The following is a 24,651-nucleotide window of genomic DNA, read 5'->3' as shown; positions in this document are numbered from 1 at the left end:
ATAATTCAATTTGGTATATTCTGTGGTCGCGAACAAGACTCCCGGATGGTATGTTGCCTCCCGGGTGCCAGGGTCAGGAATGTCTCGGACTGAGTCTACAGGATTCTTAAGGGGGAGGGGGAGCAGCCAGAGGTCGTGGTACATATCGGTACCAATGACATAGCTAGGAAAAGGGATGAGAACCTGAGAAGCGAATATAGGGAGTTAGGTTGGAAGCTAAAAGGCAGGACGAGCAAAGTAGTAATCTCAGGATTGTTACCGGTGCCACGTGCTAGTGAGGCTAGAAACAGGGAGCGAGTGCAGCTGAACACGTGGCTACAGAACTGGTGTAGGAGGGAGGGATTCAGATATGTGGATCATTGGGATACCTTCTGGGGAAGGTGGGACCTGTACAAGAAGGACGGGTTGCATCTGAACTGGAGGGGCACCAATATCCTGGGCGGGAGGTTTGCTAGAGCTCTTCGGGAGGGTTTAAACTAGTTTGGCAGGGGGATGGGAACCGGAGCTACGGATCAGTGGATGGGGTAGCTGTTGAACAGGCAGATACAGAGTGCAGAGAGTCTGTGAGGAAGGTTAGACAGTTGACAGGGCAAAGTTGCAGCCAGTATGATGGGTTGAAGTGTGTCTATTTTAACGCAAGAAGTGTCAGGAATAAGGGTGATGAACTTAGAGCATGGATCAGTACTTGGAGCTACGATGTTGTGGCCATTACGGAGACGTGGATATCACAGGGGCAGGAATGGATGTTGGATGTTCCGGGGTTTAGATGTTTCAAAAGGAATAGGGAGGGAGGTAAAAGAGGTGGGGGAGTGGCATTGCTAATCAGGGATAGTATCACAGCTGCAGAAAGGGAGGTCGTCGAGGAGGGTTTGTCTACTGACTCATTATGGGTGGAAGTCAGAAACAGGAAAGGAGCAGTCACTTTATTGGGGGTTTTCTATAGACCCCCCAATAGCAACAGAGACATGGAGGAACAGATTGGGAGGCAGATTTTGGAAAGGTGCAGAAGTAACAGGGTTGTTGTCATGGGTGACTTCAACTTCCCTAATATTGATTGGAACCTCCTTAGTGCAAATAGTTTGGATGGAGCAGTTTTTGTCAGGTGTGTCCAGGAAGGTTTCCTGACTCAATATGTAGATAGGCCGACTAGAGGGGAGACTATGTTGGACTTGGTGCTTGGCAATGAACCAGGCCAGGTGGCAGATCTATCGGTGGGAGAGCATTTCGGTGATAGTGATCACAACTCCCTGACCTTTACTATAGTCATGGAGAGGGACAGGAGCAGACGGGATGGGAAAATATTTAATTGGGGGAGGGGGAATTACAATGCTATTAGGCAGGAACTGGGGAGCATAAATTGGGAACAGATGTTCTCAGGGAAATGCACGACAGAAATGTGGAGGTTGTTTAGGGAGCACTTGCTGCGACTGCTGGATCGGTTTGTCCCGATGAGGCAGGGAAGGGATGGTAGGGTGAAGGAACCTTGGATGACAAGAGATGTGGAACAGCTAGGCAAGAGGAAGAAGGAAGCTTACTTAAGGTTGAGGAAGCAAGGATCAGACAGGGCTCTAGAGGGTTACAAGGTAGCCAGGAAGGAACTGAAGAATGGACTTAGGAGAGTTAGAAGGGGACATGAAAAAGTCTTGGCGGGTAGGATTAAGGAAAATCCCAAGGCGTTCTACACTTATGTGAGGAACAAGAGGATGGCCAGAGTGAGGGTAGGGCCGATCAGGGATAGTGGAGGGAACTTGTGCCTGGAGTCGGAGGAGGTAGGGGAGGTCCTAAATGAATACTTTGCTTCAGTATTCACTAGTGAGAGGGACCTGGTCGTTTGTGAGGACAGCGTGGAACAGGCTGATATGCTCGAACAGGTTGAGGTTAAGAGGGAGGATGTGCTGGAGATTTTGAATGAAATGAGGACAGATAAGTCCCCGGGGCCAGACGGGATATACCCAAGGATATTACGGGAAGCGAGGGAAGAGATTGCTGCGCCTTTGGCGATGATCTTTGCGTCTTCACTGTCCACTGGAGTAGTGCCGGATGATTGGAGGGTGGCAAATGTTGTTCCCTTGTTCAAGAAAGGGAATAGGGATAACCCTGGGAATTACAGACCAGTCAGTCTTACGTCGGTAGTGGGCAAATTATTGGAGAGGATTCTGAGAGACAGGATTTATGATTATTTGGAAAAGCATGGTTTGATTAGAGACAGTCAGCATGGCTTTGTGAGGGGCAGGTCATGCCTCACAAGCCTTATTGAATTCTTTGAAGATGTGACTAAACACGTTGATGAAGGAAGAGCAGTGGATGTGGTGTATATGGATTTTAGCAAGGCGTATGATAAGGTTCCCCATGGTAGGCTCATTCAGAAAGTAAGGAGGCATGGGATTCAGGGAAAGTTGGCTGTCTGGATACAGAATTGGCTGGCCCATAGAAGACAGAGGGTGGTAGTAGATGGAAAGTATTCAGCCTGGAGCTCGGTGACCAGTGGTGTTCCGCAGGGATCTGTTCTGGGACCTCTGCTCTTTGTGATTTTTATAAATGACTTGGATGAGGAAGTGGAAGGCTGGGTTAGCAAGTTTGCCGATGACACGAAGGTTGCTGGAGTTGTGGATAGTGTGGAAGGCTGTTGTAGGTTGCAACGGGACATTGACAGGATGCAGAGCTGAGCTGAGAAGTGGCAGATGGAGTTCAATCTGGAAAAGTGTGAAGTGATTCATTTTGGAAGGTTGAATTTGAATGCGGAATACAGGCTTAAAGACAGGATTCTTGATAGTGTGGAGGAACAGAGGGATCTTGGGGTCCATGTCCATAGATCGCTCAAAGTTGCCACCCAAGTTGATAGGGTTGTTTAGAAGGCGTATGGTGTGTTGGCTTTCATTAACAGGGGGATTGAGTTTAAGAGCCGCGAGGTTATGCTGCAGCTCTATAAGGCCCTGGTTCGACCACACTTGGAATATTGTGTTCAGTTCTGGTCGCCTCATTATAGGAAGGATGTGGAAGCTTTAGAGAGGGTGCAGAGGAGATTTACCAGGATGCTGCCTGGACTGGAGGGCATGTCCTACAAAGAAAGATTGAGGGAGCTAGGGCTTTTCTCATTGGAGTGAAGAAGGATGAGAGGTGACTTGATAGAGGGGTACAAGATGATGAGAGGCATAGATAGAATGGATAGCCAGAGACTTTTTCCCAGGTTGGAAAGGGCTACCACCAGGGGGCATAATTTTAAGGTGATTGGAGGAAGGTTTCGGGGAGATGTCAGAGGTAGGTTCTTTACACAGAGAGTGGTGGGTGCGTGGAATGCGCTGCCAGTGGTGGTAGTAGAAGCAGATACATTAGGGACATTTAAGCGACTCTTGGATAGGTACATGGATGATAGTAGAATGAAGGGTAGGTAGTTAGTTTGATCTTAGAGTAGGTTAAATGTTCGGCACAACATCGTGGGCCGAAGGGCCTGTACTGTGCTGTACTGTTTTATGTTCTATGTAATTGCTGCTCACTATGCATCTCCTCTACATTGGGAAGACCAAATGCAGATTGGGTGATCGCTTTGCAAAACACCCCTGTTCAGGCAGCAACATGACCCCGAGCTTCCAACTGCCTGTAATTTTTATTCTCCGCCCCACTCCCACTAATCTCACTGTCCTCGGCCTCCTGCACTCTTCCAATGAAGCTCAGTGAAAGCTCGAGGAACATTTTTCAATTCGCATTTTACAGCTTTCCAGACTCAACATTGAATTCAACAATTTCAGATTATAACCAGCACTCCCATTTTTTTGGACAGGGGCTGTTGGTAATGATTCTTCTTTTCCCTTTGCACGTCCTCTAGATCCATCTTTTGTTTCTTTATTTGTCCCATTACCATCTCCTTTTGCCTTGCACGGTCATCCCTTTTTGTTGTTTAATCTCTCCTACCTTCCACCCTATCACAGACCTTCCCTTTTCTTCTTTCCTCCACTCTGCCCTCTTTTCCTGCCTCTGTACTTGCATCAAACCTGCTGCTTCTCTCATTTTTTCCAGTTCTGATGAAAGATCATCAACTGAAACGTTAATTGCATTTTTCTCTTCACTGATGCTGCCAGACCTGCTGAGTATTTCCAACATTTTCAGTTTATATTGTTAGAGTTCCAGCATCCACAGTATTTTACTGTTGTAATTGTTTTGATAACTGACTGAGTAATGTGTAGTCTTTGTAACAAGTCGTAAATCTGCCAGGATTACTGTTGATAATCTAAGATATATCTGTAGAAAGGAAGAATAAAATTTGGCTATGTACCCACCCCTCCCCCACCGTCACCAGTCAGATCCCCAATCAGTTACTCTCCCCTACTGGAAAGTGCATACATTGAGTAAGGACCGAATCAGGCCCACATGTAATGCCTTCCACAGTCAAATAGCTTGCTGACACTCAGGCCTAGGCTTCCCACACCTCACTGGATCTGAGGCAGGTACTAGCAAAATGGTGCGTGGGGCTTTTCTCTGTCAAGCCCCCTCTTTTTCCAGGCACTGGTCCTCTTGGGGCACAATGTACCCAACCATGGGCCATTTCTTCCTCCCATTTGAACTGTTTAATTGCTGGATCCAAGTACTGCTGGTTTGCCCTGGGTGAAAGGAGGAGGTGAAATCTTTTGGCAGACAGCACTGTGCAATTGCCTGCATCCTTGGGACCTGCTGCCTGATAACTCTGCATGCTTTTAGGTGGAACTCCAGGCAGCGGCTGAGGAGCTTGGCTCTAGTGTGCAGATTATTTCAAGGCTGGAAAGTCAAGCAGACTCCCACTGGGGTGGAGGCAGGGGGAGGTGGAGGGGTGGTGTGGAAGGTGGGTGGCAGGGGGAGGGGAATGGGGAGGCATCTGTGCAGTGCAGTTGGACTCCAATCAAGAGGGAGGAGGAGGCAGAAAACCCAGGCCTGACTGTCTCAGCTCAAAATTTGGACGAGACACTGGAAAACATCTGGGGCCACTAGAATCATATTTATCCTATCTAGTTTGTGCAGGGTTACCAATTCTGGTTGGTTGTAATCCTAGAGATTTCATCACATGACCTTCTGCCCCCTACTGTCCCGCCTAGTGAATACCATTCTATCGCCATGTCCAATATTTTTTATAACTAGTGAACCAAAGTGTTCAAAGAAAATGAAAAAGAATTGCTTTTTTTTTAATTAACGCTCCTCTTATTTTATCTTGCAACAGTGTCCAGAAGATTAATCTTTAATTCCTGAAGACTCCAGGATATAATCCAGGGAGGTTTAGCAACTCTAAGTTTAAGGATCAATTTCAAGAGAAGAAGGAAGTCAATTTGAAAGATGAAGCGACTGTGTCAAGTAAAAATTCTTTTTGGCTCACTTCGCGAGAAGGGAAGTGGAGCTTACTAATGCAATCCTAACAATAGGTGCTTTTATGCTCTTTTGCCATCAGCTGGATGGAGAATGATCTAGTTTTGATAGCTACGGAGATCCACGTTTTAGTGGGTCCTTGTGCAACCAGATTTTCTCGCTCTGCCTCTGGGGTCATCTAACTGAGCATGGTGTTGTGTGGAAAAGGAAATGGGGAACAGCAGCTGTATGGGGGCCAGTAAGGCGTAAGGACCTAAAAATGTTTCACAGCTACTTTTTCTCATTCCAGTAGGGCATGCAGCTTGGCAACACTAATTGATAACCTCTGTTTCAAAGAAGTGATAACTTGATTCGTAAAGCTAGTAATAAAAAGGGGTCAGGACTTTGTCCTGAGAGAGCTGGGCATGTGTGATTGCAAGGACTCCCATTACATGATGACTAACATCATGAGTCTTCTTTCTTATCTGGTCTGTTAGAATGGCTGCAACTTAATCTTTTACTCATAACGTATTGCTTGAACAGCAACTCTGTTTTAAAGGAATGATGAAAATTTGATATTACAACTCAAAATGAAACTGGTACAATTTCTTTGAAAAGTGTTTGCAATGCCATTGTTACAAGTTTCAACCTGCTGTGGATAGCTTCTCAGGGTTAGTGACATTAATCACACACATATGTTGATCTTACACCCCTTACATGCCGGAGTAAACTCACATGACACAATATCCACTCGTGTAATGCAGGGGTGTAACAGAATCGAATATTAATTTCTGTTGCATGCACCTATGTGTCTGTCCAATCTTTTAGCAGACGGGCTGAGAAAACAAAGGCAGACACAAATCATTAAACATTAGTGCGAAGACCAGAGGAAATGTATTTGGGTGTCCAGACACTGAAGGGCCAATTTTCCTGATCCTTAAACTCAGTAAGGAATAAAGGAGGAAAGAGATAGGAAAGTGGGGCAAAGACCAGGATCACCCTGTTATGTATCTCCAGGATTTGCAGTGGTGGTTGAGGAGTCTTGGGGAGCAGAATTTGGCTACAATCTACTGCAGGCACCGGCCCAATACAGCTGTTATATGAAAGCAGGAGGGACGGTTCCTATCCTCAGGCCTCAATTTCTATTTTACTAAGTTGTTACATACTGCAAGCAGAGGTGTCCAGAAAGTACAATGCTGTGGCCAGCCCCAGACCCTGCTGAGCAGAGAGTCTGCAGAGGGGCCCTAATTCAATTTTGTTTTAACATCTCAGGGTGTTTCAGTCCAATCAGGACTGAACTCTATTGGCAGTGAGAAGGTCCCAATGTCCAGAGTCACCATGCAGCCGCATCTCATTCCGTCCACCCCCTGGCCACTCTGCCCCTCTGCAAGTGCTAGGCATTGTGCTGGATGCTCCTGGGCCATGCAAATGGCCAGGATAGGAATTCAGAGTCATCCTGGGACTGGACAGGAACAGCGTACTCTGAGTGCACTGCTCATGTATAGCACCAGCAGGGGTGGGGGGAAATGCAGGAAAATCTGCAGCTGACCATCACTGTTTGTAGGCTATCACACCATGGTGAGCAGCATGGCCAAGTCCAATTCTCTCTACATTAGTGCAATCTCCAGCATGGGTCATTGAAATGAGAATCCTGGCTGATTTTCCCATTCCTCATCCAGGAGCACTGAGGCTAACTGTAACACTCCACCTTTCCCCCACTTAATTGGCACCCCATCCACCACTTTAAACATTCACTCCCTCCACCCCCAGTGTACCATAGCAGCAGTGTGTACCATCTACAAGATGCACTGCAGCAACTTGCCGAGGGCTTCTTTGACAGCACCTTCCAAACCCACCTAGAAGGACAAGGGCAGCAGATGCATGGGAACACCACCTGCAAGTTCCCCTCCAAGCCCCACACCATCCCGACTTGGAACTATATCGCCGTTCCTTCACTTTTGTTTGGTCAAAATCATGGAACTCCCTTCCTAACAGCACTGTGGGTGTATCTACCCCACACGGACTGCAGCAGTTCAGGAAGGCAGCTCACCACCACCTTCTCGAGGGCAATTAGGGATGGGCAATAAATGCTGACCGTGCCAATGATGCCACATCCCATGAACAAATAAAAGAAATCAACAAACTCGGAATGAACTAGGAATTGAACCTGAGTCTTTGTTATCTGGTTATCTGTCTAGCTCGATCCCAAACTGAGCAGTTTGCTTCTCTGCTTGGCTTTCAGAGGTTTATTTTTCAGTTCTTCTCCCCATTTCTCCCTTCATCTTCTGGAAGGAACAACACTTACTGAGATACAATTTCTTTATTAATGGGAGCCCTCAAGTATTATGTATAAGTGGTCATTCATCACATGTCAGCCAATGCGGTGAAGGTTGGCAGGCCATTCAGATATGGAGTGCATCACAGACCAGCCCAATTATGTTTTCACCTAACGGCCACACATACCTCCATTCTATCAAGGGTAACTAGTTATTATCAAGAGCAGGGCTTTTCCTCTCACTGGCTCTCTGAGGTTGATTGCATTGCAATGTTCACAAATGGTTAAATGACCATGTGATCAATGAAGTGGGAGGTCCCTGCACCCAAAGCACCTCATCCCAGCAAGGTTATCAATACCTCGCAGAAAAGAGAAGACAGTGGCGAGAAAAGGATTTGTTCAATACTTTTGATTTGAGGGAGAGAGAGAAACCCAAAGATAGAGGAGGAAAAAAAATAAGCTCGGCCAGGCCGAATCCGCACGGTCTATACAGAAATCAAGGCCGGCGGCGGCATTATCTTTACAATGTTTAAAAAAAAATTCTGGCAAAACGGGGTCCGTTTTTTTGTGTGTGTGCGGGGGGGAGGAGGTACTGCCCACCAGCCTAGGCCTAGGCCAGCCAGCCAATAGTGTTGTAGAGCAGCATGGAAATGCAGGGGTATTGAGGTATTTAAGGAGGGGATAGGGGTATTGAGCCGTATTTTGGGGGTTCTGCTGGGAAAACAAGGAAGTGGTCACGTTTTGTGTCTGCTGTTTTTTTTCCCTTTCTGCTCCATACTTCTCACCCGCCTTCATTAATAGTGCAGAAGTGCCAGGATAGCTGAGGTTGAAGGGCAGCCATGTTGCACCAGGAACTTTTCATGCAAGAGCTTAGGAAGGATGTGGAAGCTATGGAAAGGGTGCAGAGGAGATTTACTAGGATGTTGCCTGGTATGGAGGGAAGGTCTTACGAGGAAAGGCTGAGGGACTTGAGGTTGTTTTCGTTGGAGAGAAGGAGGAGGATAGGTGACTTAATAGAGACATATAAGATAATCAGAGGGTTAGATAGGGTGGATAGTGAGAGTCTTTTTCCTCGGATGGTGATGGCAAACACGAGGGGGCATAGCTTTAAGTTGAGGGGTGATAGATTTCGGACAGATGTCAGAGGTAGTTTCTTTACTCAGAGAGTAGTAGGGGCGTGGAACGCCCTGCCTGCAGCAGTAGTAGACTCGCCAACTTTAAGGGCATTTAAGTGGTCATTGGATAGACATATGGATGAAAATGGAATAGTGTAGGTCAGATGGTTTCACAGGTCGGCGCAACATCGAGGGCCGAAGGGCCTGTACTGCGCTGTAATGTTCTAATTCTAATTCTAATCTGATTTTACTGTTGCCAATTAATCTGAAAATTAAGGGTTAAATTACAGCTAAGCTTCTTATTGTATATCATAAAGTCTTAGGTTTGATCTCTGCTTTGTCAGCTGAGAGCACTACAATTTGCCTTTGTGTTCACTGGAAAAAAATAAGGCAGGGCATCAATCTGAAACATTACCCCCACTTTCCTTTCACCACAGCCCTGATCTGTTGAGTGTTTCTGGTATTCTCTGTTTTCTTTTCAGATTTCCAGCATCTGAGGAATTATGCTTTCTATTTTCTCCTATTATTGACATTTGAAAAGTGCATAGGGATGACCAACTGGTAAGGACAAAATTGGGTATGTCTCAGAAGCACACCATACTTGAATAGCCTGCTAACATTCACTATGATGGAGTGCCACTCAAGTTCAGGAGAGAAATGCACTGAGAGCTCAAATGAGAACTCCTGCAGATCAGAAAATATGACTGTAAAGAATATTTCACTCCATGAAAGACTACCACTATGCCATTCAAAATTAATGTTGCTGATAGACATTTCAAAGATGTTTTGTTGAGAGACTTTTGATTAATCATGTAGGCAGTAAGATAAATAGTTGCTACATTACAACATTTGTCACCTCGTATAAGCAAAGCAGGTTAGATTTGCACCTTGTATAGTCATTCACGCCTCATACAAAGTCAGACAAAGGGATTTAACATTTATTGTACACAAAGGCATTCCCGAACAACAACAACTTGCATTTATATAGTGTCTTTCACACAGAAAAATGCACCAAGGCACTTTGCAGAAGCGTAAGTAGTTATCAGATGACCTTATCAAGGAATCATAGAATCATGTAGCACAGATTATGGGCGGCACAGTGGCGCAGTGGTTAGCACCGCAGCCTCACAGCTCCAGGGACCCGGGTTCAATTCTGGGTACTTGCCACTTGCGGAGTTTGCAAGTTCTCCCTGTGTCTGCGTGGGTTTTCGCCGGGTGCTCCGGTTTCCTCCCACATCCAAAGACTTGCAGGTGATAGGTAAATTGGCCATTGTAAATTGCCCCCAGTGTAGGGAGGTGATAGGGAATATGGGATTACTGTAGGGTTAGTATAAATGGGTGGTTGTTGGTCGGCACAGACTCGGTGGGCCGAAGGGCCTGTTTCAGTGCGGTATCTCTAAATAAATAGAAGGAGGTTATTCTGCCCATCATGCCCATGCTAGTTCTTTGGTAGAGCGATCCAATTAGTCTTTCCTTGTAGCCCTGTATTTTTTTTTCCTTTTTAAGTATATATCTAATTCTCTTCTGAAAGTTACTGTTGAATCTACTTCCACCACACTTTCAGGCATTGAATTCCAGATCATAACAACTTGCTGAGCGAATGAATTTCCCCTAATCTCTCCTCTGGTTCTTTTTTCAACTACCTTAAATCTGCGAACACTGGTTACCGACCCTCCTGCTGGTGGAAACAGTTTCTCCTTATTTGCTCTATCAAAACCCTTCATAATTTTGAAGGCCTCTATTAAATCTCCCCTTAACCTTTTCTGCGCGAAGGAGAACAATCCCAGCTTCTCTAGTCTCTTCACCTAATGGAAGCCCCTCATCCTGGGTATCATTCTGTTAAATCTTCTCTGCACCCTCTCCAAGTCTTTGACATCCTTTCAAAAGTGTGGTGAGACTTAACCAGTGATTTATAAAAAAGGATGCTACAGAGGGAACAATTACCAAAACTTAGGTCAAAATGTTGGGTTTTAAGGTCAGTTTTCAAGGAGAGGGAGAACTGTAGAGAGGGAATTCCAGATTGTAGGGCCTAGATGGCTGAATGCACAGCCACTAATAGTGGGAAGAAAGGGGCAGGAAATGTACAAAGGTGCAGTGTCAGAGGAATGCAGCATTCTCAATGGGTTGTAGGGCTGGAGGAAGGTACAGAGATAGGAAAGGTGACATCATGAAAGATAAGAATTTTAAATTTAAGGCAGTGGGGGATATGCAAGTCTATGTAGGTCAGTGAGCCCAGGGGTGATGGGGGAGGGGAGAGGTTGTGGCATAATGTATGAGTAGCAGAGTTTTGGATGAGCTGAAGAATTTAGAGGGTAGAGGATGGAAAACCAACCAGGAGAGTTAAAATAATCAAATGTGGAGTTGACAACAGAATGAATGAGTTTTAAGCAGCAATGTCCCAAAAGTGTTTCACAATCAATTAAGTATTTCTGGAGTGTAGTCATTGCACACAGCAAGCTCCCACAAACAGCAATGTGGGAGATAATCTATTTTAGTGACCGTTCTGATGAAGGGTCACTGACCTGAAACATTAACTTTACTTCTCTCTCCACAGATGCTGCCAGACCTGTTGAGTATTTCCAGCATTTCTTGCTTTTATTATCTATTTTAGTGATGTTGGTTGAGGGACAAATATTGTCCAGGACACCAGGGAGAACTCCCCTGCTCTTCTTCGAATAGGGCCTAGGGATCTTTTCCATCTACTTTGTGGGGTTTCAGTTTAACATCTCATCCCAGCTGGCATGGACTTGATGGGCTGAATGGCATCCTTTTATGCCAAAAATGACTCTATGACCTCTGACAGTGTAGAATTCCCTCAGTCCTGGAGTATCAGCTTAGATTTTGTGTTCAAGTGGAGTGAGACTCGAACACACGGCCTACTGATTCAAAGGCAAGAATGCTACCACTGAGCCACAGCAGACACCACTCTTTCCCACATGACGAAGGGAAGGGGGCCATGGATAGTTCTTGGGGGACTCCAGTGATAATGGTGCAGGGGTGGAAAGAAAAGCTATTGCTGGAGAGGCTCTGGCTGTAACAGGGCAGGGAAGAGTAGACGCAGGTGAGGGCAGTCCCACTCAGTTGGTCATGACACGTCTACATAAGAACAAAAGAAATAGGAGCAAGAGTAGACCATATGGCCCCTCAAGCCTGCTCCACCACTCAATACGATCATGGTTAGTCTTCTGCCTCAACTCTACTTTCCTGTCCACTCCCCATATCCCTTTATTCCCTGAGACACCAAAAATCTGTCCATCTCAGTTTTAATTATATTCAATGACTGAAGGCACTGGATACAGCAAAGGCTATCGGCCCTGACAACATTTCGGTTATAGTACTAAAGACCTGTGCTCCTGAATGAGCCATGCCCCTAGCCAAGCTATTCCAGTACAGCTACAACACTGGCATCTACCTGGCAATGTGGAAAATTGCCCACATATGCCCTGTACACAAAAAGCAGGACAAGTCCAACCCACCATTACCGCCCCATCAGTCTACTCCCGATCGTCAGGAAAGTGATGAATGGTGTCATTGATAGTGCTATCAAGCACCACTTGCTCAACAATAACTTGCCCACTGACGCTCAATTTGGGTTCCCCCAGGGCCACTCAACTCCTCATCTCATTACAGCCTTGATCCAAACATGGACAAAAGAGCTGAACTCCACAGGTGATGTGAGAGTGACTGCCTTTGACATCAAGGCAGCATTTGACCAAGTATGGCATCAAGGCACCCGAGCAAAACTAAAGTCAATGGGAATCAGGGGGAAATCTCTCCACTGTTTGGAGTCATACCTAGCACAAAGGGAGATGTTTGTGGTTGTTGGAGGTCAATCATCTCAGTCCCAGTACATCACTGCAGGAGTTCTTTAGGGTAGTGTCCTAGGCCCAACCATCTTCAGCTGCTTCATCAATGACCTTCCCTCCATCATAAGGTCAGATGTGGGGATATTCACTGATGATTGCACAATGTTCAATACCATTTGCGACTCCTTAGATACTGAAGTAGCCCATGTCCAGATGCAGCAAGACTTGGACAACATCCAGGCTTGGGTTAAGTGGCAAGTAACATTCATGCCACTCAAATGTCAGGCAATGGTCATCTCAAACAAGAGAGAATCTAACCATCTCCCCTTGACATCCAATGACATTACCATCACTGAATCCCTTAGACAGCACCTTCCAAACCCGTGACCTCTACCACCTAGAAGGACAGGGCAGCAGATGCATGGGAACACTACCACCTCCAAGTTCCCCTCCAAGCCGCACACCATCATGACTTGAAACTATATCACAGTTCCTTCGCTGTTGCTGAGTCAAAATCCTGGAACTCCCTTCCTAACAGCACTGTTGGTGTACCAACACCCAAGGACTACAGTGGTTCAAGAAGGCAGCTCACTACCACCTTCTCAAGGGTAATAAGGGATAGGCAATAAATGCTGGGGTAGCCAGCAATTTCCACAGCCCCTGAATGAATAATAAAAGAAAAATTCAATTATGGAACATCCACAATCCTCTGGGGTAGGGAATTCCAAAGATTCCAAAAGAAATCCTTCTGAGTGAAGTAATTTCTCCTCAACTCAGTCCTAAAAGATTGACCTCTTATCCTAAGGCTGTGCCACCGTGTTCTAGATTCTCCAGCGAGGGGAAACAACCTCTCTGTGTCTACCCTGTCAAGCCCCTTCAGAATCTTAAACAAAAACAAGAAATGCTGGATTCACTCAGCAGGTCTGGCAGCATCTGTGGAAAGAGAAGCAGAGTTAACGTTTCGGGTCAGTGACCCTTCTTCAGAATCTTGTATGTTTCAATAAGGTCGCCTCTCATTCATCTAAATTCCGGAGAATATAGAGCCAATTTACTCAGCCTTTCATCATAGGGCAACTCACTCATCCGAGGAATCAACCTAGTGAACTTTCATTGTACTGCCTCCAATGTATCCAACAACAATCAAGAAGCTCGACACCATCCAGGGGAAAGAAGTCCGCTTGATTGGCAGCCCATCCACAAACATTCACTCCCTCCACCACTGATGCACAGTGGCAGCAGTGTGTACCATATACAAGATGCACTCAGCAACTCACCAAGGCTCATCGACAGGATTGCGGCTGCCTGTAACGAATTTGGCCTAACCATCAGCCTCAAGAAAACAAACATCATGGGACAGGACATCAGAAATGCTCCATCCATCAATATCGGCAGCCATGCTCTGGAAGTGGTTCAAGAGTTCACCGACCTAGGCTCAACTATCACCAGTAACCTGTCTCTCGATGCAGAAATCAATAAGCGCATGGGAAAGGTGTCCTTCCTTAGAAATGGAAACTAAAACTGTGTACAGTGCTCCAGGTGTGGTCTCACCAAAGGCCCGTACAGTTGTAGCAAGAGTTCCTTATTCTTGTACTCTAATCCCCATGTAATAAAGGCCAACATGCCATTTGTCTTCCGAATTGCTTGCGGTACCTGCATGCTAATTTGTTGTGTTCCTTGTACTAGTACAAGTCTCTCTGAACATCAACATTTAGAGGTTTCATGCCTTTTAATAAATATTCTGCTTTCCTATTCCTACTGCCAAAGTGAATGACCTCACACTTCCCCATATTGTTCTCCATCTGCCACCTTGAGGCCCACTCACTTAACTTGTCTATATCCCATTTCAGCCTCTTTACATCCTCCTCACAGCTTACATTCCCATCTCGCTTTGTATGGCCAACAAACCTAGGTACATTACTCTCAGTCTCTTCATCTAGGTCATTAATATAAATTGTAAATAGCAGAGGCTCCAGTACTGATCATTATGGCACTCCACCACTTCCAGCCTGCCAATTTAAACATGCCCCATTTATCCCTACTCCCAATCCTCCATCCATGCTAATGTATTATCCCAACTCCATGAGCCCTTACCTTGCGTATTTTGTGTGACACCTTATCGAGTACCTTTTGGAAATACTAGATCTACTGGCTCCTCTTTACCTCGCCTCAATTTGGGTTCTGCCACTTGGCATCTGACGTCATTACAGCCTTGGTACAAACATGGACAAAAGAGCTGAACTCAAGAGGTGAGGTGAGAGTGAGACACAGGTAAGGAGTGTGATGGAATACTCTCCACTTTCTTGGATGCGTGCAACTCCAACAACATTCAAGAAGCTCGACACCATCCAGGGCAAAGAAGTCCGCTTGATTGGTAGCCCATCCACAAACATTCACTCCCTCCACCACTGATGCACAGTGACAGCAGTGTGTACCATATACAAGATGCACTCAGCAACTCACCAAGGCTCATCGACAGGATTGCGGCTGCCTGTAACGAATTTGGCCTAACCATCAGCCTCAAGAAAACAAACATCATGGGACAAGACATCAGAAATGCTCCATCCATCAATATCGGGGACCACACTCTGGAAGTGGTTCAAGAGTTCACCTATCTAGGCTCAACTATCACCAGTAACCTGTCTCTCGATGCAGAAATCAACAAGCGCATGGGAAAGGCTTCCACTGCTATGTCCAGACTGGCCAAGAGAGTGTGGGAAAATGGCGCACTGACACGGAACACAAAAGTCCAAGTGTATCAAGCCTGTGTCCTCAGTACCTTGCTCTATGGCAACGAGGCCTGGACAACGTATGTAAGCCAAGAGCGACGTCTCAACTCATTCCATCTTCGCTACCTCCGGAGAATCCTTGGCATCAGGTGGCAGGACCATATCTCCAACACAGAAGTCCTCGAGGCAGCCAACACCCCCAGCATATACACCCGACTGAGCCAGCGGTGTTTGAGACAGCTTGGCCATGTGAGCCGCATGGAAGATGGCAGGATCCCCAAAGACACATTGTACAGCGAGCTCGCCACTGGTATCAGACCCACCAGCCGTCCATGTCTCCGCTTTAAAGACGTCTGCAAACGCGACATGAAATCCTGTGACATTGATCACAAGTCGTGGGAGTCAGTTGCCAGCGTTCGCCAGAGCTGGCGGGCAGCCATAAAGGCGGGGCTAAAGTGTGGCGAGTCGAAGAGACTTAGTAGTTGGCAGGAAAAAAGACAGAGGCGCAAGGGGAGAGCCAACTGTGTAACAGCCCCGACAAACAAATTTCTCTGCAGCACCTGTGGAAGAGCCTGTCACTCTAGAATTGGCCTTTATAGCCACTCCAGGCGCTGCTCCACAAATCACTGACCACCTCCAGGTGCTTACCCATTGTCTCTCGAGATAAGGAGGCCAAAGAAGATAGCAGGTTGTGAAGTTACTTAGTTACTTTTTGTTGTGCATGAAGTGGTCAATTTGTAATGGGCCTTTAGCACATGTTCATTCTCTCTGTTGTCAATTCTCAGGAAGACTGGCGGCACAATTTACATTTGAAGAAAAACGCTCTCAGGCCATTTCCTCAATCTGACTCTGAAAATAACCAGAAGTGATTAACTGCCTGTGTATGTCACCAGTTTGATCAGGAATTAGATGCAGCAAAATTAAACTTGTAGGGTGCAGTCCTGCTGGAACATAATGAAATTAAATCTCCCACCTTGCAATAGTACTTTTTGTTGCTGAAGTAAATGGGCACACCAGTTTATTGACAGTTCCGAAGATTAGGCCATTAACACCTTCTGAGGTATTTGTTATGCGACGAGAGATCTTTAACAGGGGGTTAATGGGACAGGCGGCAGGACAAAAAGGTGCAATGTCACTCCATGTCGCATTTGTAATCTCCCCACAGAGATCATGTTTAATTGGTATAAAAATGACCTGAACTGAATGTGAAGTTCCAGAGGCTGCTTCTCAAACAGCTAATACAACAGACATGCGGAATTTAGCTTTCCGGGAAAAAAAACAATAGAGAATTTGAATCAGTCATCCACGCCAGCTACATACGAAACTCTGCCTTTCCAGCATGAATTTAATTCCCAATTTGTAGAACGTATAAAAGAGGACGGTGAATGAACGAATCGTTTGCTTCCCACTTGTGGTAACTGAGGTGATTTTCAAAACAAAAAGAATTCTGGAGACTCCTGTGTGGGTTTCCAAAGACTGAAAGCACCAAATGTGGTTTGAATCTTCTCACAGTGGCACTTGAGGCTGGATTCCCAATCGGTGTTGAGCCAGTTAATCTGTTTGAGTCAGTAGTCGGGACCTGACAACAGGCCTGGGGATGAAGGGGTGGGGGACAGGAAGGGAAGTGGCAGTAATCTAAATTCAGCGAAAGAGAGATGTGGGCGCAGGGTTGAACTGGCTGTCTGTTCACTGAAAACCAACTCCACTGCCAATGATTTTGGGGCAGGGGAGGGAATTGGCAAGGAATAAAGCATAATGCAAATAAATGCACAATCCACATACTGATAATTTTGTGCTGTGGGTTTGCATCCTTAATTGGGATAATCCCAGAATAAATTCATTTGTTAGGATTCTACAGGGAGGAGTTTCATCAATAGCAACTTGTACTTCTCTCATCCCTTCAGTGTGACAAAATGTCACAGATCATTTCATGGTGGTGAAAATAACTGGATTCGAGCAGTGAGGAGGAGGAAGGAGAGAAGGGCTCTCAGCAGGAGGCCATATCCACCCAGGGAGCAATTCTCTTACCTGAGTCTCAGCAGTCACTAAGGGAGTGCACAAGGGTGATTAATATATGTTTATATGCACTATGGCATAATATCTATTATAAATGCTTTTCCTGTACTCTGGCCCATTGAAGTCCTCTTCTGAGTCCTCTGCAGCAGAACTCGTGTGCAACCTCGCCCGCCGGAGAGCTGGCACCTGTGCTATCCTTGCACCCTGCCATGGCTGCAGCACACATGTGCCCAGTGTCTCACCACATGCAGACACCACCCCCCAACCTCTTCATCGTCACTGTCCTTTTGGTTTTCTTCCACTGCCTGGCCAAATTGCACTTTATGGCTATCTGAAAGGAGAAAAGTACAAGTGAGTGAGGGAAGGGGGAGGGGGGGGGGTGGAGCAGATAGTAAGAGGTGCATGCTTACACCATCTGCAACTCGTAAATCAGAAGAGAGTGTGGGATTAGGACGAAGTGGGATTTGAGAAGGAGGATATTGTCATCTTCTTTGGTTACAGATCCTCCTCTGGCTTCTTTGGCCTCCTTGTCTCAAGAGACAATGGGTGGCCATCCCAATATAATAATGGCCGGCACTGTCTCCTCCATGGAGATTAGGACATGCAGGTGTGCCTCTCTGCCTCTGGTTAATTCCTGCTGTCTCTGGTTGTGCACCACCTTCTCCTGCAAGAGAGAAGGAAGTGTGACAGTGAGTGTCACGCAATCTGTTTGGGTAATGTGACTGTAATGGTTGAATAGCTGGCAGCGTGTATAAGCTGTGAGATGTGGATGTGAGGCTTGCAGCAGTGCAGAGTATGTGAGGGTGAGGTGGAGCACATGCATGTTAGGTATGAGTCCTGATTGAGAGAGATTTCTGGTAGTTGAGTGATGGAGGTGTGATGATTTGAACAGTGGCTGAGGCTGGTGGTGCAATTAATAGGATATGGAATGTGAAGATGGATTCACTGACCTTGACCACTCGGGTGCAGCCATTGCACTTCTTGTGGCACTGCATCCAGGTCCTCTGAGCTGGATTCTTGGCATTGACCTCTGTGGTTACCTGCTCCCAGTGCCTTTTCGCCGTGATTCAGGAGGGCCTTCTCTCCTCATTTGCACCGCCTCCACCAAGACCTCCAGTGTAGCATCTGAAAACCTTGGTGCCTGTGCTTTCTCACGTTCAGCCAATCTTCTGTCTTTCCCAGGTTATTTTAGGTCACACAGGACTCTCAGCAGCTGCTGCAGCCACAATGCACCTCACTGTCCTTTAAAAGGTGTGGACTGGCTTTAAGTTGTACTGGCAAGTATCATTTTTGGTCCCCCTGCTGATGTGTGCAGCCAATCAATAGCACGGTTAGTGCTGATTGCATACAGAAATCATGTAAATGAGCAAGCAGCACACAGATGCCTCCATTACATGAACAGGCATGGGTTAATTGTGCATTATGACCCTCCCCCCCCCCTCCGCTCCCAGTTGTATTCAGGGGCAATCTAATTTAGCCCCCGCTAATGTCAATGCCAGTAATGTAATCTATCCCCTTGGGGCAATGGATTAGCTTTGCCTTCGTTTCTTTTGGGGCTGTAGTAAAGCCTTCATTGGAATTTACATCAGTCTCAGCCTGTAAGAGTTCAGTTAGGCTTTATAATTATGCACTGTGTAGAGTGTCCTGGACACAGGATCTTGACTTGGGTTGGGGGAGGAGGTAAGTAGAGGACTCATTGGCTTCACCCCCCCCCCCCCCCCCACCATTTATTATTTCTTGTTCAAGTAAAAAGGGTCAGAATTCACCCCCGTGCTCTGGACAACATATTTACGCTCTGCCCTCTCTGGCCCTGGAATGTTGTGCCCATAACCATTTCCTGCCCATGAACCTTCCACAAAGTTTCTGCAAGTCCTGAGCAGGCTGGTGATGCACAGCCAGAACAAAGCAGTGTGAGGCATCCAGTGTCTGCCTCTGACAGCACATCTTCTCTCCAAAAATATACTTTATTCATAAAATTTGTAAAAGTGCATTACATAACAGTTCAAATTTGACATTACATAGAGTGCAGTTTCTTTCAAAACAGTGCACGAGGTGCCTCAGTACACTTGCCGTTACAGGTTATATTTGCAATGTACATTTACATTTCTTGTCAAACATTCTCTGGTGCATATAGCCTGAGGGGATTGCCATGATACAAGCACGAGAGTTGCCAATTCTGCCAGATGTATTCCTGGAGGATTCATCACCTGAACCCCCTTCTCTTTTTCATCATCTCCAATACTTTTATAAGTAATAAATGGAAGTGTTAAAAAAAAACACATTTTTAAAATCCCCTATGATTTTTCTCTCAGGCTGCTCACCGCAGGGCAATCCCAGAGAGTTGGCACTACCTAGCACTACCTCATTTTTATTAAGAGCACTGCCAATGGTGCCCAGGCTGCCTTGCTGAGCATTAAGAATACCAGCACAAAACTGAAGCATGAACTTCACTCAGATGAGCAGCAGGTTGTGTAAATGTTGATTTGATGGTCATTTTCAACACATACAAAGCCAAAGGTCTAAACAGAAAATGGCAAAAGAGAGAAAAACAAATCAGATTCAATAAACTTAAAATGTGCCTTTGCCTGAATTACCAACTAATTGTAGTAGTTGTGCTTGGCTGAGTCCTAATGAGTGGTGACTTCAAGCTAATTAAATCATGCCGTTATCACTACGCAATTTAATCAGCTGTCTGTTCCCTATCCCAGCCTGCCTGATCACAGACTGTAGACTCTGCAATGAGACAATTATCAGATAATGATATCACCTCAGGACAGGGCACTGTCTATAGTAAAAGCAAAATACCGGGGATACTGGATGTCTGAAATAAAAAGATAAAATACTAGAAATACTCAGCAAATCAGGCAGCATCTGTCCACTACCAGCAGCAGCAGGAGACCCTTAAGTGGCAGTTAATTGGCTACTTAAGGGCCTTAATTGGCCTGGGGCAGGCCAGCCGTTTCTCACCTCCGCTGCCCCTCGTAAAATTGCAGCGGGAGCGGGAAGGTGTCGGGAACGGCAGCCCCTGCATCCCACTCAATGTTACGACCCCTGATCCCCCCACCTCCAGCCCACTCCTGCAGCAGGCTGTAAAATTGTTTTGTAAAATTGAAGTTGTTTTTCAGACCAGAGGGAGGAAGGGGTCTGCATTAGGACCACCGCTTTTCTTGATCTATATTAATGACCTAGATATGGATGTGTAAGGCACAATTTGAAAGTTTGTGGATGACACAAAACTTGGAAGTATTGTGAACTGTGAGCAAGATAGTGATAAACTTCAAGAGGACATAGACAGGCTGGTGGAATGGGCAGACAAGTGGTAGATAAAATTTAATGCAGAAAAGTGTGAAGTGATACATTTTGGTAGGAAGAACGAGGAGAGACAATATAAAATAAAGGATACAATTCCAAAGTAGGTGCAGGAGCAGAGGGACCTAGGGTATATGTGCACTAATTGTTAAAGGTGACAGGGCAGGTTGAGGAAGTGGTTTAAAAGACATATGGATCACAGGCTTTATAGAGACATAGAGTACAAAAGCAAGGAAGTTATGGTGAACCTTTATTAAACATTGTTTGGCCTCATTTGGAATATTGCGGCCAATTCTGGGCACCTCACTTTAGGAAGGATGTGACTGCATTAGAGAGGGTGCAGAAAACATTTACACTTGTGGTTCCAGGGATGAGAAACTTCAGTTACGGAGATAGATTGGAGAAGCTGGGATTGTTTTCCTTAGAGACGAGAAGGTTGGGAGCAGATTTGATAGAGGTGTTCAAAATCTTATGGTGTCTGGACAGAGTGGATAGGGAGAAACTGTTCCCATTGGCGCAAAGATCGAGAACCAGAGGATGCAGATTTAAGGTGAATGGCAAAAGAACCAAAGGTGAAAGGAGGAAGACTTTTTTTACACAGCGAGTGGCTAGGTTCTGGAATGCACTGTCTGAAAGTGTGGAGGAGACAGATTCAATTGAGTCTTTCAAAAGGGAATTGAATAAGTACCTGAAAGGAAAAAGTTTGCAGGGCTATGGGCAAAAGGTGGGGGGAGGGGTGTGTGTGTGTGTGGGGGGGGGGGGTGGAGTTGCTCTTGCAGACAGCTGACACAGACACGAAGGGCCGAATGGCCTCCTTCTGTGCTGTAACCAGTCTCTGATTCAATGATGGGATCAGCCACTTTTCTGGTAATTCCTGGCTTATAGGGGAAGTCCAGGTGTAGGATGTCTAAAACTGTGTAGTCAAACAATCGGAGGCCATTCCTCTGCTCCACAGTGCTCAGTTTTCAGTCAGTGCTGTGTCTCCTGTCTCTCAACCAGGCAGCAAGTGTCGAGATCACATCAGGTGTCAAAGGATTTTTATGCACCTAAAAATTGGGCTTTGTTAATCACATTTCAGGAATGCCCAAGTTTGAGACTAAATCTGAAGGCATTGGGTTGTAATGTGACATTTATTAAAAATCAATGTAAACATTCCCTTGCCCTATGATTGACCTCCCATCACTTTCCCATTGATTCATTACTTGTAGAGAGACTGGGCCACTGAATGTGACATTTCAGGGAAAGGAAACCGGATCAGAATATAAAATTAGCAAATAATCATTTATCATGTATAAATCACACAAAAATAAATAGTGAGTTAGTCCCCACATTCCTGCTATCTGACAGATGCCACAAGAACAATACAGGCAGTAGACTAAGCAATGGGGTGGGGGAGGGGAACTAAAGAACCTGGGAACAATTGGTTGGGCCTTGTATAATAGAGAATAGCTAGGGAGACTCTGCTACTGATGGAAGGGTTATATAACTTTTAAAATACTTACAATGGTTAAAGCTTTATTTCCCAATTTTCTCTCTTTCTGTTCTGAAAACAATAGCTTATGGGAGGTATAGTTCCATAGGAACCATTTGTCCTCCATTACTTCATCCAAGTCACCGGTTTTTTATGAGTCTAGACTGTGAGGGCTGAATTTTCCTGGTCCAGTGGAGACTGGGTTGGAGGCTGGGTTTGGGGGAAGGGGGGGGGATTGGGAAAATAGTTGAGAAGCCACATCAGGGCGGCTCTCTGATGCATTCCTGCCTCCAGGGAACTTTCCCACGAGTGGACTGGGAACCAGGTTGGCTGCCTGCCCCATAGAGGTGGGCAGCAAATTAGGGCAATTCAGGCCCCACTTAGGGGCCATTTCATGACGGCGCTGGTATTTTATTGGTGTCGGAGCAGCCGCACCATTGCACCCCCCCCCCTCCATGTGCGGAGGCCACCAGCACAATGGAGACAGCCTCCTGATGGCAGGCCAGGTGACCATCAGAATCAGAGACTACATGCCCCAGTGAAAGGGCCGTGGGGATGAAAGACTGCAACCGTATCCGCCACAGAGGGGTTACCCCTCCACTCTGATGGCCCTACTGGCTTCGGGCCTCTTTAATTTATCACTTCTATGCTGGTAGCTGAGGCCGCCTCCATGTTGAGGCACCCTCGCACTCACCTGTTTACCTCAGCAGCACCCATCTCTCCCGGTGGGGCTGCCCACCTAACATCACAGCATGCCCTCTGACTGGGCCTCCAGCCTCAGTAACCCGTTGCCGTCCTTAATAGGATGGCGAGCACAGAGGTGTCCAATTAGGAGCCTGTCTCCCAGAAGGTTGTGCTAGCATGCATCCTGATGATGTGGGCAGTCTCGGGTCAGCCAGATGTGCCCGAAGTTGAGTCCCAACGCCCACCGGAAAATCCAGCACTGAATGTCAACCGACTACAGAAGGAACTGGAAACAATTAACTTTCATCTTAAAACCCACACTTTCGTTGTCAGGCTTATATCTTGAAAATGTTTTTTGGACCTTTCAAAAGGAAGCAAGTAGGATTTGTTCTTACATCACACCTTATCACATCTCTCCAAAACATCTCAAAGTGCCACATGTACAATTAATTATTCTGAAGTGCAATAAATGTTATAATGCAGCAAAAACCAGCAGCTGCTTCTCACAAACTGCAATGATTTCAATGATTAATCTGGTTTGGATTGAGGGAGTAATGATGACCATTCAGTGTGCCTGGGCTCTAAGCTCTGGAAGTCCGTTCCTACACCTCTCCGCCTCTCTGCCTCGCTTTCATCCTTTAGGGCACTCCTTAAAACCCACCTCCTTGACCAAGCTTTCAGGTATCTGACCGAAGGGCCAGAATTTTACATTGGCAGGAGCCCTGCCTACTGGCCAAAAGATTGAGGGCGAACCCACCTCCACCGGGGCCTGGGAACCACGCTATGTTTTTACATGGCCCAGACCCTTATTTGGCCTTGGGTGGGACTTCCGCCCCTCTGAGGCAGGAAGTCTCGCCTCCAAGACCTGCTGGCCAATCAGCGGACTGACAGCTCTCAGTCCCAGCAGTGGCCACTGTTGGGACTGCAGCCAGGGAAAGGAGCAAGAGGGATGCTGGCCCCAGAAAAACACGTACGTTTGTGGGGCCTCACCAGGGACAATTGGTCAGGCCCCAGCGAGGGAAGGGTGGTTGGTTAGGAGGGGAGGGAATGTATTTCAGTGGGGGAGTGTGGGCCATGGGGGCGCCCTCCCTGGGACACAGGGTGTCCGATCAGGAGGGCCCCCCTCAGCCCGCAAGTAGGCTGCCAGGTTTTACTGGGCGGCCTCCTGGGAGTCCTGAGCCACCTGCCTGCCGCTGGTTATATACCAGTGGCGGCGGGAAGAGGCCCTTAAGTGGCAGTTAATTGACTGCTTTAGAGCCTTAATTGGCCTGGGGCGGGCGGGCCATTTCTCATCACCGCCCCTCGTAAAATTGCACTGGGGGCAGGAAGGCGACGGGAACAGTACCTACCGCCTCCCACTCAATTTTACAACCCCCCTGCCTCCAGTCCGTTCCTGCGGGGGGTTGGGCGGGGGGCATAGAATTCTGGCCAATATCTCCTGATGTGGCTTGGTGACATGTTTTGCTCTTGTGAAGGGCTTTGGAATGTTTTATGACGTGAAAGGTGCTGCATAAATATAAGTTGTTGTTGTTGTACAGGGCATCCAGTCTAACTGCTCATCCAAAAGATGGTTGCTCTGACAATGCCAGCACTCGATGTTGTCAGTCTGGAATACGTGCCACAACTGTCTGACTCAGAGGTAAACATGCCACCAATCAAGGCAAGTTGGCAGTCTACTGGCAAAGATTGGGCAATCCTCTCCAAAACTAACTTGATTGACAACCCTACTGGAGAAAACCCTTGAGAAACTGTATTCTGTAATCTCCAGCAACTTGACAGTGGAAAATCGTACATTAAATTCAAGGTATCCAATCAAATAATTGGACAGTTTAGGAGCAATTTTAATCTAACTGGCTGGGTGGGAAATCCACGGGATCAGGTGGAACACTGATTTTACACCCTGCCCAATGGGGGCAATTTTAACTGATCCCATGGGTTTCCC

This window comes from Heterodontus francisci, chromosome 5 (assembly GCF_036365525.1).
Source record: "Heterodontus francisci isolate sHetFra1 chromosome 5, sHetFra1.hap1, whole genome shotgun sequence".
NCBI classification, from domain to species: Eukaryota; Metazoa; Chordata; class Chondrichthyes; order Heterodontiformes; family Heterodontidae; genus Heterodontus; species Heterodontus francisci.
This window is presented reverse-complemented; position numbering follows the sequence as displayed.